Below are 12,689 nucleotides of genomic sequence, written 5' to 3' on the forward strand. Positions count from 1 at the left end.
AGTGCTTCTTCCTACGTTAGAAACTCTTCTAAAGATGACGCACCTGTGGCTCTCAATCCACCAGACTGACTGGGCCAACCCAAGAATTTGCCTGCAAAGAGTCACTAATAACTTGTTTGCTTTTAATCAGAAAATACATTATTCTGAATCACCAAATACTTAACTAATTTAGGCAGCATGTTCTTTTTCCTCATTGTAAGTGAAGACCAATAGTACACTTTCCACAAAAACGCAGAGCTCAGCCTCCTGGTGGAAATGGGTTTGGTTCTCCCTCTGACCCCACCATTCCTTCTCTCCTGGGCCGAGTCTCCCCACCGCTGCCCCACTGCCAAGAACAACCAGGTCGAAGGCACCCAAACACCCTGGAAAACCACCCTGGACAGCACACTTAGGTGCTACAAACTCCACCACTACCCCACCTGACCACCAACACCCGCCCCGGCGACACTGGCTTCTTTCTAACCGCTAACCACCCTGCAGATTAAGAGAAGACAACGCGAGGCCTCCTGTCAGAGACATCTAAGATTCCTGTTCTGTCAAACCTTATCGCCGTTCCCAAGGAAATACTTCAGATCAAGTCAAAGACACCGCCAAGAACGTTCCAAGTGGCCTGATTCTGTGATGCTGGAGATAAGGACAGGTCCTGTTAGGTCAGGGATACTCAACCAAGGAAGCGGCAGGAAAGCTTTCTTTCCAATCTGCTAGAAACAATAAAATAGAGTGGACAATATGTCTTTGGACAATCTGCTTTGAAACCACTCATGCCTGGCCAAGTATGAAAAACTGAAACAAATCAGGAGTTTTTCTATCGTCATCAAGGTACTTATCAGAGGAAAGAAACTGCCAGCCCGTGCAACACATCTCCCAAGGAGGGGACTCTGTCGTAGAGCAACAGATGCCCGTGCTGAGATCTGAGACCAGGGTCCTGAAGGAAGCAGCTGCCCCTCCTCTCAAAAACGTTGCCAGTAATTCCCAGGAGGAAGCGCACGGTCAGGGCAACCTAGCCAAAGATCCCATTCCTCACCCCCCAGCCACGTGAGCTGGCCTCCAACAACTAGGAACCCCACAAGCAGCTGCCCAGACACGCAGGACAGCAGACCAGAGCACGGCCAGGCTGCCGCTGCTTCTCCCAGAGGAGAGCAGCTCTTCTCCATGTGCACAAGACAGAGTGGTCAGTACTGGGCTGCAGTGGTCTCCAGACCTCGCCGACAGAGCCGATCAGATCCAGAGGTTGGACAGAAACAGACCTCCTTGGCAGCCTGGGACCCTGGGGAGCTCCCTGGAGCCCACGGCTCACCACCACGGACCTGACACATGCGCCGCAGCCAAGGGACACCCAGAAGAGCAGCCACAGGGCTGGGCCGGCACCGTCACGCCCACGGGAGCCCACGTGGAGACCTGGCGTTGCCGCCTGGCCGCTGGCCAGCGCGCGTGGGAACGGCGGAGCGACGGGCGGCCGCAGCGCGCGGTACTTACCGACTGCATAGCTGAAAGCCGAGGCTGGCGAAGCGGCTGCTGCGTCCGGCGAGGCCGTCCCAGAGCAGTGCTGCGCGCGTTCTGAAACGAGAGAGCACAGGCAGCTCACACACCGCTCCTCGGCCTCGGCCCGGTCTGTCTCTCCGCCTGGACCAACCGTCTCTTCCGCAGCAGCTCCCTTCGCTTCCCTCAACTCCACACCACAAAACAGTGGCTAAGATCGGGGCGGAGCCGATCTGGGGTATAAAGGGAGCTCACACCTGGCCATTATCCTAATGGGCATTTCTGTTCTCAGGATTTTCCCTGGAAAGCGGCGCCCTCGGGCCGTCAAGGAAAGAACACTTGGGGGGCCTGTGGGTCTCCCTGGAGATGAGGCTTCAGGACTACGGCCTTGAGGGGGTCGTTGACAGGCTTTTCTTCTCGAGTGGCGTCCTCTAGGGATATCCCGTCACACGGTAAAGGGAAGGTAACTGTCCCCAGTGACTTGCCTCTCCCGGCCTCTCACAGCACACACCGCCCCCCACCGACCCCCAACCCATGCTCGGCCTCCACGGGAGGCTCCCACCTTAGCAAATAAATCAAGTGAGCACCGTGGCCTCGCCAGTAAGACAAGGGAAGACTACAGCGCAATGTCATGAAGAAAACGGACTAACCCTGTATAACCTCCTGGGAGCGCTCCGAGACCTTCAAGAACAAAACAAGCCAGCAACAACAAGAAAAAATACCATTTCTTCACCACCCTTTCCCTCAACCCCATCAAAACATCAGAGTGTCTGCCGTCCGCAGACACATCACAAGGACGGGGTACGTACCGTCACCTCCGTGGGCAGGAGGCACGGACAGGCTGTGAGACACGCCGTCCACAGCAAGCAGGACCCCCAGGTCTGTGCTCAGACTGCCGATCAGCTCGTGTGCTCTCCTGACCTACGCTTACAGGAGGGCGGGTGTCGGCGAAGACGGAGCGAGGTGCTCCTGTCCTGCACCCCTACACAGGCTCCTCCAGAGCTAGGACTCAAGGGCTATTAAACACGACTCAGAAAAGCAGCTTCCGATATGCACGATTTGGTTTTACTGAAAAGCAGCAAGTATGTGTTTAAGCTTTTCAATTTCCTTTTTTTTTTTTTTTAAGATTTTATTTATTTATTTGACAGGCAGAGATCACAAGTAGGCAGAGAGGCAGAGAGAGAGGGGGAAGCAGGCTCCCCGCTGAGCAGAGAGCCCGATGCGGGGCTCGATCCCAGGACCCTGGGATCATGACCTGGGCCAAAGGCAGGCAGACGCTTAACCAGCTGAGCCACCCACGCGCCCCTGCTTTTCTATTTTCTTATGAAGACGGTAAAAGAACAATACAGAATGCATGGTGAATGTCTACGCTAAGAATCCAGCAAATAGTAGTATCTACCACTAGAACTCTGAGGAAAACTTGAGGTTTTCTTAATCCAAGGTTTCTCAAACTCAGCGGCACTGACACAGGGGTGGCTCATCTCTGTGTCCTGAGCACTGGAGGAGGACGCGGGCCTTCCCAGTGCGGCAGCACGCTCCCCCCAGGCTGGGACAGGCAGAAGGGCTCCAGACACCCTCAGAGTCCCCTGAAGGGCTCGATCCCCCGGGGCAGAGGGCCAGTGCCGCAAACCCAACTGCCATCCGACGGACGCAGAAGCCAAAGCAGACTGAGCTGTCTCTGGTCACGCACGGAATTAAAGGCAACTGGAAGTAGAGCCCAGGTCTCCCAGACCCTGGTGTAAAGGTCTTTTCATTCTAAGGGAAAATATTTTAGTAGTTAACCCCATCATTTCTGGAAGGCAACACGAATTAAGAGCCTCCAAAATATTCACGCCTTTTGGCAGAGTAACCTGCATTCTGGGGCGCACAGTGAAGGATGCTCTAAGAGACGAAGAGGGTTCACGCGGCACCCACGCTCCCGTCGCGACTCCCAGCGAGGCAGGGGTAAAGCTCCGTGTCTGGACAGATGTGCCAGACACACCTTTTACCTCAGAGCCCAGCTACAGTGGTTCAAGGAGCACGTTCCCAGCCCAGAAATAGAGATCGGTGGGGACAGGATAAGCCAGTGTCCAACACAGCTGAGGGGGCAGAGAGCGCACAGGAAGCATTCAACAGACGGGGCACCTGCCCACCCACGTCTGAGGGCCAGGCCAGCCCGACACATGGACGCCCCAAGAATCCAGGCAGAACAATGGCCAGAGGCTCCCACCGATGAGACTGGCAATACGGACAAGACAATAAGCCCAAGTGCTGAGGAAGTCTGATTCGTACAATCTAAGAAAAATGACATGCTTTTTGTTTTTTTTGGTTTTTTTTTGGTTTTTTTTGAGAAAAAGTAGGAAATACTTTTACCATTAATTGTGGTTATCTCTGAATAGTGTAACAGTGCAAGATCTTAAACTCTACACTTTCATATCTCACTAATTCTTTTTTTTTAAAAAGATATTATTTATTTCAATCACAAGCAGGCAGAGAGAGAGGAGGAAGCAGGCTCCCCGCCGAGCAGAGAGCCTGATGCAGGACTCGATCCCAGGACCCTGGGATCATGACCTGAGCCGAAGGCAGGGGCTTAACCCACTGAGCCACCCAGGCGCCCCCATATCTCACTCATTCTTATGAGGAGCTGGGCACTGCATGAGGAGTAGAGAAAAGGCTTTTTAGAAAGCTACCAAGAAAGAATGAAATCTCACAGAGTACCTGGGTGGCTCAGTCAGTTAAGTGTCTGCCGTCGGCACAGGTCATGGTCCTGGGGTCCTGGGGTCGAGCCCCGCACCCGAGCAGGACGTCTGCTTCTCCCTCTGACCCTTCCTCTGCTCATGCAACCTCTTGCTGTCTCGCTCTCTCAAATAATTAAAATCTTCCACAGAAACCATTAAAAACGAAGTCTAGCCATCTGCAACCATGTGGACGGACCCAGAGGGTCTTACGCGGCGGAACGTGTCGGGGAACGACCACCACCAGCAACGTCGCGCGTGGATGTGGCGGTGAGCAAACAGCACGCACGCTCAGCGGGGGAAGAAAGCGGAGAGGGAGACGCACCGAGGGTCAGAGTCTAAGCGACAGAAGAACGCGCTGCTGGTGACCAGAGGGAAGGCGGGGGGCCGGGCGACGCGCAGGGTCGGGGGGCGGGGGGTGCGCACAGGCCGAGGAGAAGCCCCGGCGCACGGTGTCATGGCAGCTCTCGCTGGACCCGCGTCGGACGCCAGCGGGGCACGGGGGGCTCACTGGAATTTAAGTGTAAATTAATAACCAGTATTTAACACCCCCCAACAACGAACCCCCCACGGAACACCGCCACGGCCCCCTGACTCCGCCCCCGCCAAGGCCCAGGGACGGTGTCACAGCGGCCCCGGCACAGAGGCCTAACCTGTAAGGAGCCTGGACAGACTTCATTACTGTTTTGGGGGAAAGAGTCCACAATTACATAATGTTTTCACCACAGAGAGTCCTCTTTCTCTCCTCCAAGGTAACCCCAAGATTTGGAAGATGTTACTTCTACAACTGTATTTAATTCCCCTCAATTTTTATTAATCAAAGACCTATAGTTGCTAACCATAGGTTCTGAACAGTGTTAAAATGATGGATTTTTTAAAAAACTATGTTGATAAAATCCAACCAACACAAAAGCAATCATGAGACTGCCTTCCCTCAAATTTCTGTCTCCACTCTGGATTGAAAACACTGCAGAGCGTCCGGGCCTCCGTCCTCCCCTCCAAACACCCTAAGTGCCCAGGGACCCGCGTCAGCACAGGCCTCCGCCTGCAGGATGAAACGCCCTCAGCCAGCCAGCGCCGGCCTGCCGCTCCCGGGAGAAATCAGGCTGAACAGGAGCGAGTCCACAGTCAGACCAGGGCAGAGTCCTGGGTGCTGGACGCCCTGGCCCCCGAGAGCTCCAGGACTGGGGCAGGGGAGCGGGGGGCCTGTGTCTCCTCCCTGCCTGCTCTGCACAGGTCAGCGGCAGCGCTCCGCACGCCCCCGACCCGAGAAGGGCTGTGAGCAGAGGAGGCCCGGGCAGCGCTGCGGCTTTCCCGGTAAGCACCTCCCCGAGGCGGCTCACAGACATCCACAGACACAGCAAGAGACCGCGTGCGGGTACAGACAGGCGGCGCCTTCCAGGCACCAGACCAAGCTGTCTGGGACCACCATCCCTGCGGGTCCGACACAGCCCACCAGTGTCTCTGCCAACCGTTGACGGCAGCTTCATTCGTTCCTAAGTGCCACACCGTGGACTCTGCGCAGGTGTCCTTCCACGGGTGACGGGCCAGCGTGTGGCCCACAGACCCCGCAGACACCACACAACGGTGGGCAGTGAGGAGCAGGGCAGAGCCCCGGACGCAACAACGGCCCGGGTCAACTGCTGGGTGACAGCGGAGCAGAGAGACACAGCCCGAAGGTCACGTCCCTACGGCTCCAGGTCCAGGACATTCCCTGGGGACAACCAGCGGTTGGCAGGGTTGGGACCAAGGGTGAGGAGACGAGCCAGGAGGTGGCAGGTGTGGTTACCCAGGGGGAGCAGGAGGGACCCTTGTGCCCATGGGCCCCACACACCAGGAAACTGGGGCATCTCAGACCTGTGGCTCGTGTCCCTGTCGAGATCCTGGCTGTGATGCTGTACTCTACTTTTGAAAATGTTACCAGTGAAGGGAACCTGGGTGGCTCAGTTGGTTAAGCAACTACCTTCAGCTCAGGTCATGGTCCTGGAGTCCTGGGATCGAGTCCTGCACTGGGCTCCCTGCTTGGTGGGGAGCCTGCTTCTCTCCTGGCCCTCTCCCCTCTCATGAGCTCTCTCTCTTTCAAATAAATAAGTAAAATCTTTTTTAAAAAGAAAAGAAAATGTTACCAGTGAAGAAACGGGGCAAAGTGACAAGGGACCCTTGATGTAATTTCTTACAGCGTGTGAACGTACACTGATCCCAATTTTTAAAGAGCCTAACACTGGCAATTCCGTGCGGTCTGACCTAGTATTAACTCCCTTAGTGTTCACAACAGCTCCCTAAGGTAAGGGTCCTTCTCCCCACGCTAGAGATGAGAGGTCTGAGCCCCCACGAGGAGCCCCACGTGAAGTGGGGGGGCCAGCTCGCCCACGCAGGCCGGCCGGCTCCACAGCCGGTCCCACGAAGCCGGCCACGGGAGCAGGAAGGCACATGGAGTTCTCCTCACAGGCGGGAAGACTTCTTCGAGTGGTCGTGCTTGGGTGGCTCAGTCGGTTAAGCGGCTGACTTCGACGCAGGTCATGATCTTGGGGTCCCAGGATCAGGTCCCCATACCGGACTCGGCGCTCAGCAGGAAGCCTGCCCCTGCCTCTGCCCCCACGTGCCCGCTCTCTCCCTCTCAAGTACGCAAAGTCTTGACCAGAAAAAAATTTTCTTAAAGTGCAGCCTTCAAGAACTCAAGTGGGACAGCGAGTCCTCAGATCTGGCCTCGCCTACTTTAAAGCTCACCTTCATGGCAGACGGAACAAACGGAATTCTGCGGGGCCACGAGCTACCGGCGTCGCTGCCCTGATGGTGCCCAGCGCAGCATGCGTCCCAGGCCTCCCTCTGCTGTGGGGCCACCTGCCACCTGCCGCCAGGGCTACAGCCTGGCCTTGACTGCCTCCTAGGATCAAGCGGGGGGGACTCCTGAGGGCTTTTTCTGTTTTATGACGGGGGCTCTTTGTCACTGCTTTCTTGGATGGACTGGCAGAGAGAGCCCGCTCAAGGGAACGGAGGTGCTGAGCAGACCGCAGACCAGCGAGCTTGGCCAAGACACTGCGAGGGGAAGGAATGCGCCGCTCAGCTTCTGTCCTCCGTTCCGTGCTTCCCTTCCGCTGAAGAACAAGGCAAGCCAGGAACAGAAAACCACTGCTCCAAGGCAACTCTGTTCACACCCCTTACCAGAAGAAAGCGCAGAAGGAGTCCGTGCAGAATGAGAACAGAACAGGTGGTCTGGCCCACGCGCCCCCTCTGGACACCTGCGCAGCAGGAGCCAACAGCGCATCCCGACTCACCAAGCTCCAGGGAGGACGGTCTCAGGTTCAAACTGCCAATGCCAAGGAGAGGACGGAAATGAGTGTTGTAAATAAACAGATCCGCGGCCATAAAGAAACTCAAAAAAGGTAAACTCTGCAGACCAGAAACTGGGAAATGCTCGAAAATCAGGAGGATAAACGCGTGAAATCGAACTCGAGAAAGTGACCAGGAGCACACCGTGAGAACAGGCCCTGACAACCGCGGGACGTGGACCGGGCCAGGCCAAACCAGCTGTCCCTTCCCTGGCAGGAGCAATCCAGACCCCACCAACCGTCCTCCAGCGCAAACTCGCTTTCTCTTTTTTTAAGGTTTTATTTATCTGAGAGAGAGCGAATGAGCGGGGTGTGTGTGTGTGTGAAGCTGACTCCCCACTGAGCAGGAAGCCCAATGCGGGGCTCGATCCCAGGACCCTGGGGTTACAACCCAAGCCAAAGGCAGCTGCTTAACCGAGTAAGCCCCACAGTGGTTGCACAGTAAGTCCACAGGCCCCCAGCGCCCTGACGCCTCACCCACCCTCAGGGCAATGCACACGCACACTGAAATCACGACTAACAAGGACAGAAAACAACTTTCCTGAGTGTGCAAGTCAGGAAACAGCACCAGTGGCTCCTGCTCAGAGCGAACTCCTAGAACTCCAAAGCAGCATCACACCCTAAAGGGCGAAACTCCAAAGACACACGCCTATGCTGTTATTGGCCGGGGGCTGCTGACTTCATTTCACGCCGGGGTGGTGGGCACTGGAAACAGAAAAATAACAGAAACCAGGGCAGCAACTGCTCCACCAGATTGGTGTGAAGCGCCAACAAAATGAGGACTTATTTCTCTGCGTTCTCTCAGAACACTTACCTGCTCTACTCCTACAACATCAACAATCTGAGGACAGACTACAGGACACTGGGGACCAGACGGCCTTCTGTTGAACAGGAACTCGGTACCAGACGGAGCTCCCTTCGCTGCATGCAGTGCTCTCTAGTCTCATCCCAGGACAGCAAGACTTGCAGTGACAGAGCTTAACAGAAGCGATGAAGCCATCCCGCCAGGGACACAGACAGGACACGCAAAGCCACCCTCCACCAAACACAGCAAAAGCTTGAACCTTTGCTTTGAACTTGAAAAGCTTGAACTTTTAAACGGGACTGTTCAGCTACAAAACCACCTCGAAAAAGGAATATAAAACCCAAAAATATACAAAACACCGTGAGAGCAAATAAATGACGCCACGCGGCAAGGCTGCAGGGCAGAAGGCCGGCAGACAGAATCGGCCGCGTCCGCGCACCAGCAAGGGACAACCCAACAAGGAGATTAAGGAAGCGACACCTTTTACAACAGCATCAGAAAGAATGAACTATTCAGGGGCAGCGAGAACCGAAGAGGCGGAAGACCTGCGCACGATACAGTACACACCGAAGCTGAGGACGACCCACGCAAGCGCTAACACGCCCACGTGCGTGGCTGCCGGCCTCCTCATGGTTGAGACGGCACTCGCCGCGGAGAGCAACAGATTCTGATGGAATCACAAATGCTTCCTGTCAACATCCCATCTAGTGTAACTCACACAACTATAGAAGTTTTCCAGGGTATTTTTTTTCTTAAAAGGGTGATTTTCTGGGACACCTGGGTGGCTCTGTCGGTTAAGTGTCTGCCTTCACCTCAGGTCATGATGCCAGGGCCCTGGGACTGAGCCCCGCATCGGGCTTCGGGATAAGCAGATACGCAGAAGCTCCTCCCCTGCCTGTGTGCTCGCTCACTCTCTCTGATCTGTCATCTTTAAACCCACAACAACAACAAAGGGAGTAAGACTTGAGAATCCATAAACCAAGTCAGTTCTAAAAGTTGGAGATTCCTCAGTGCGCAACCTAACATTGTTTCCTCTAAGAATCCACCTTGGCTCCAGCGGTTAAGCGGCTTCGGCTCTGGTCCTGATCCCGGGGTCACGGCATTGAGCCCCACATCGGGCGTCCTGCCCAGCGGAGAGCCTGCTTCTCCCTCTCCCTACTTGTCCTCTCTATCTCTGTAACAAATAAATAAAACCTTAAAAAAAAAAAAAAAAAAAAAAAAAAAACAAAGAATACGTGTCTGTCGGGGCGCCCAGCGGGACCACCGCGGAGCACCGGGGACACCGCGGGTCTCGCTCTCTTCTGAGCTCCAGCACAGGCTGGCGCAGAGATTACTTAGTAACAAAATCTTAAAAAATAGCTCACCTTTTCCGTCAATGTACTCTTCCCCGCACCCCCAGAACAGGAGCCCGAGGCAATCCTTTGTAGAGTCTAACCACTATGATGCAAAGAACATGCCCAGGGCGGGTGGGGGTGGGGGAGGACCAGCGCAGCCCGGACCACCCTGCGGCAGAAGCAGCCAGTTCTCGGCGGCGCGTGGCCTGCGGCCGGGAATGAACGCCGTACCCACGGGCTCCGCGCTGCAGCCCCAGCCCAGCCAGCCCCGTGGGGCTGCCCACGCGCCTGAAGCGGTATTTTGCCAGCCCCCCGGAAGGAAAGGAACATCACCAGAACCAAATAAACGCTCTCCTAGGACAAACACAAGGAACTTACTCCTTGTCTGGCTCCTTTCCCAATCTCATGTGAGAGTGCGCCGACGGTCCCCTCGGCCACCTTCTCCGCAGTCACACATGGGGCCCCGCGCCTGCCGGGAGCCGGTGGGGAAGGAAGAGAAGCGGCCGGCCACCGCGTCCTCCAAAGCCACGCCCAAGGCTCTCAGCAAAGCCTCGGGCCAGCAGAGCTCTCACACCCAGCTCTGTCGCCCGCGCTGACTTCGACACACTCTCTGACCCCAGGACCCCCGCTCCGAGGCTGCTGCCCCATGAGGAAGTGATGACAGAGCGCCGGCAGCACAGGTGACGCACAGAAGGAGACCAGCAGGCTGGTGCGAGCGCCGGCGACCCGCCCGGAGAGCGGCACCTTTGTCCCGTCCGCGTGAGCTCTGATGCGTCCCCGCGTCTGCGAGGGCTCGGGCACAGCACAGTGGCCGCCGCTACCCCGGGCCGTGCCCTCCCAGCACCTCACTAACGCTCGCCCTAACCCTGCTATAACAGGACCACCTCCGTGCGTCTTTCTAACCTTCTAAAAGGCTGAGTCCTATGCCTCAAAATTAGGGTCAAACTCAGGCTCTCGAGTGGTCACCCCCAGCACCCCCCACCCCGTGCACGCCCAGCTCCTGGAGCCCCCCACAACAGCAAGTACTGCACGAAGCTGGGGTCCGAGGACACAGCCCACGCCTCACACCCCCAGGGCAGGCGCCGCCCCCAATCCACAGAGCTGGCTGGCGCTCGCCCGGCCGGGCTTCTCCGCAGCGCGGCTCTCCCGCTCACCCCTTCCCCGGCTCCTTCTCCTGCGGACTCTGCCACCACTCTGTGCCACAAGGACATCTCCCTCCTGCACCTGCTCCTCCGGGCCCTCCCCGGGCCACCTCACCCACCGCCGCGGCCGGGGGCCCCGCAAGCGCACCAAGCCCAACCACGTCAGAGATGCGCGCAGGCACACATCCCGGGCACAGAGGGGCCCTCGAGCCGACTGCCACTGCTGCACGCTCTGCCCTGGCTGGAGTGCCCGTGTGTAGACAACCCTCCAAGCCGGAAACCTGCTGCCTGCCGCTCCCCCGTCGTGATGGAAAGCCACCTGACGAGTTCCGGTAACTCCAGCTCCTCTTCTGCACACACCCACCTGCCTACTGCCCCGACTCCTCACCGGGCGGAGTCTCCACCATCTCTCCGCTCCTGTGTACACAACAGCGTTTCTGTGTCCTCCTCCAGCCGAACACGCCAACCGACCCATTCCCCACACGGCTGAAACCTGAACTGGGCATGTCTGATTCACCTCTCTCACACCTGCGGGGGGGTCCCTGGACTAACAAGGAATATGTAGGAATGTGAGGGCTCAAATTTCCGACCCAGAGCAAGAAACATTTTACATCATGATGCAAGATCCACACATGTACCAATGCACAACCGAAGGGAAGGCTTTACGAAACAGCCCTTCTGCTGGGCAGAGCCCCCCAGTGTTCTCTAGTGCCTCCTAGGCGGGCTGCTGGTTTTGGCTGGTTTTTATTTTTTTTTTTTTTTTAAGATTTTATTTATTTGACAGACAGAGATCACAGGGAGGCAGAGAGGCAGGCAGAGAGAGAGAGAGAGAGGAGGAAGCAGGCTCCCCGCCGAGCAGAGAGCCCGATGTGGGGCTCGATCCCAGGACCCTGAGATCATGACCCGAGCGAGCCAAAGGCAGTGGCCTAACCCACTGAGCCACCCAGGCGCCCCTTGGCTGGTTTGTAAAGAGGGTGCCCCCTACCAAGCTGACCTCAGGACCCACCCTGTGGCAACCCCCTAACAGAAAGCCACAGGGGCACAGGCCCTAAACCATGCTGTCCTGGGCCACCTCCCCGGCAATTCCAAACTTCCTCCAGTTCCCGGGAAACTCTGCTGCACTCAGAGACGGCTCCCTCCTCTCCTCTGTGCCTGGGCAAGCGCCTGTACATTCCTTCAGCATCACGCCTTAGTCCTGATTTCCTCACACTGCCAGGGCTCTCCGCTTTCCTCCCAAGGACAGGCACTGGTGCCCGTTTTTACGGCAGGCTGCTGTCCCCAGGAAACGTTCCCCGACTACCCCTCCCACCCGTGTGACAGCGCCACCGTTCAGCCTGTCCCCCGGGTCCCGCAGAGCCCAACATCAGACCCAGGTCACACGGCACACACTCCAGCCCGGGGCAGAGGAGACCCTGCGCTCAGAGGGGTAAGGACGCACCACCCGCCGCAGCACGGGTGAATCTGGGAGCAAGGGGACCTCGAGAGGCCCCAGGGAGTGTGGTCACCGCGAACCTCCACTTGGCCTCTGAGCACCTGTGCCCTTTCCGGGCAGCTCACACACATTCTCTGACACAGATGAAGCCTCACCTTGAATACATGTAGTTCACAGACAAAGTCCTTCGGAAATGAAGACCACGAAAAGGAGCAAGGCTTCCCCAGCCATATTCCACTGTAAGCTCCCGAGTGAGCGGCCGCGCCAGGCCACTTGCTGACCACAGGTCACTCGTCTTGAGCCCGCTGCCCCCCAGAGCTCTCTCACTCTGCAGCACCTGCAGATCAGGGCACACCCCCAAGTGTCCCTTTGCCTCTTCCTGGAGTTACCGGTTCCCGACAGCACAGAAACACCTCCGCGTGCCACGTCACACACGACTTTTTCCCCCGGCTCA

General features: G+C 56.9%; 1 protein-coding gene across 8 annotated transcripts in view; it reads right to left on the reverse strand.

Annotated features, from left to right (window-relative positions):
• ANKRD11 (ankyrin repeat domain containing 11) overlaps nt 1–12,689 on the reverse strand; it is a 153,574-nt gene that overhangs the window by 101,875 nt on the left and 39,010 nt on the right. For all 8 annotated transcript variants that reach the window (XM_059381368.1, XM_059381369.1, XM_059381365.1 and 5 more), the window contains exon 2: nt 1,477–1,557. The gene's annotated coding sequence lies outside the window, so the exon portion shown is untranslated. The remainder of the gene's footprint in view (nt 1–1,476; nt 1,558–12,689) is intronic.

Source organism: Mustela nigripes, chromosome 17 (genome assembly GCF_022355385.1).
Source record: "Mustela nigripes isolate SB6536 chromosome 17, MUSNIG.SB6536, whole genome shotgun sequence".
Lineage (NCBI taxonomy): Eukaryota > Metazoa > Chordata > Mammalia > Carnivora > Mustelidae > Mustela > Mustela nigripes.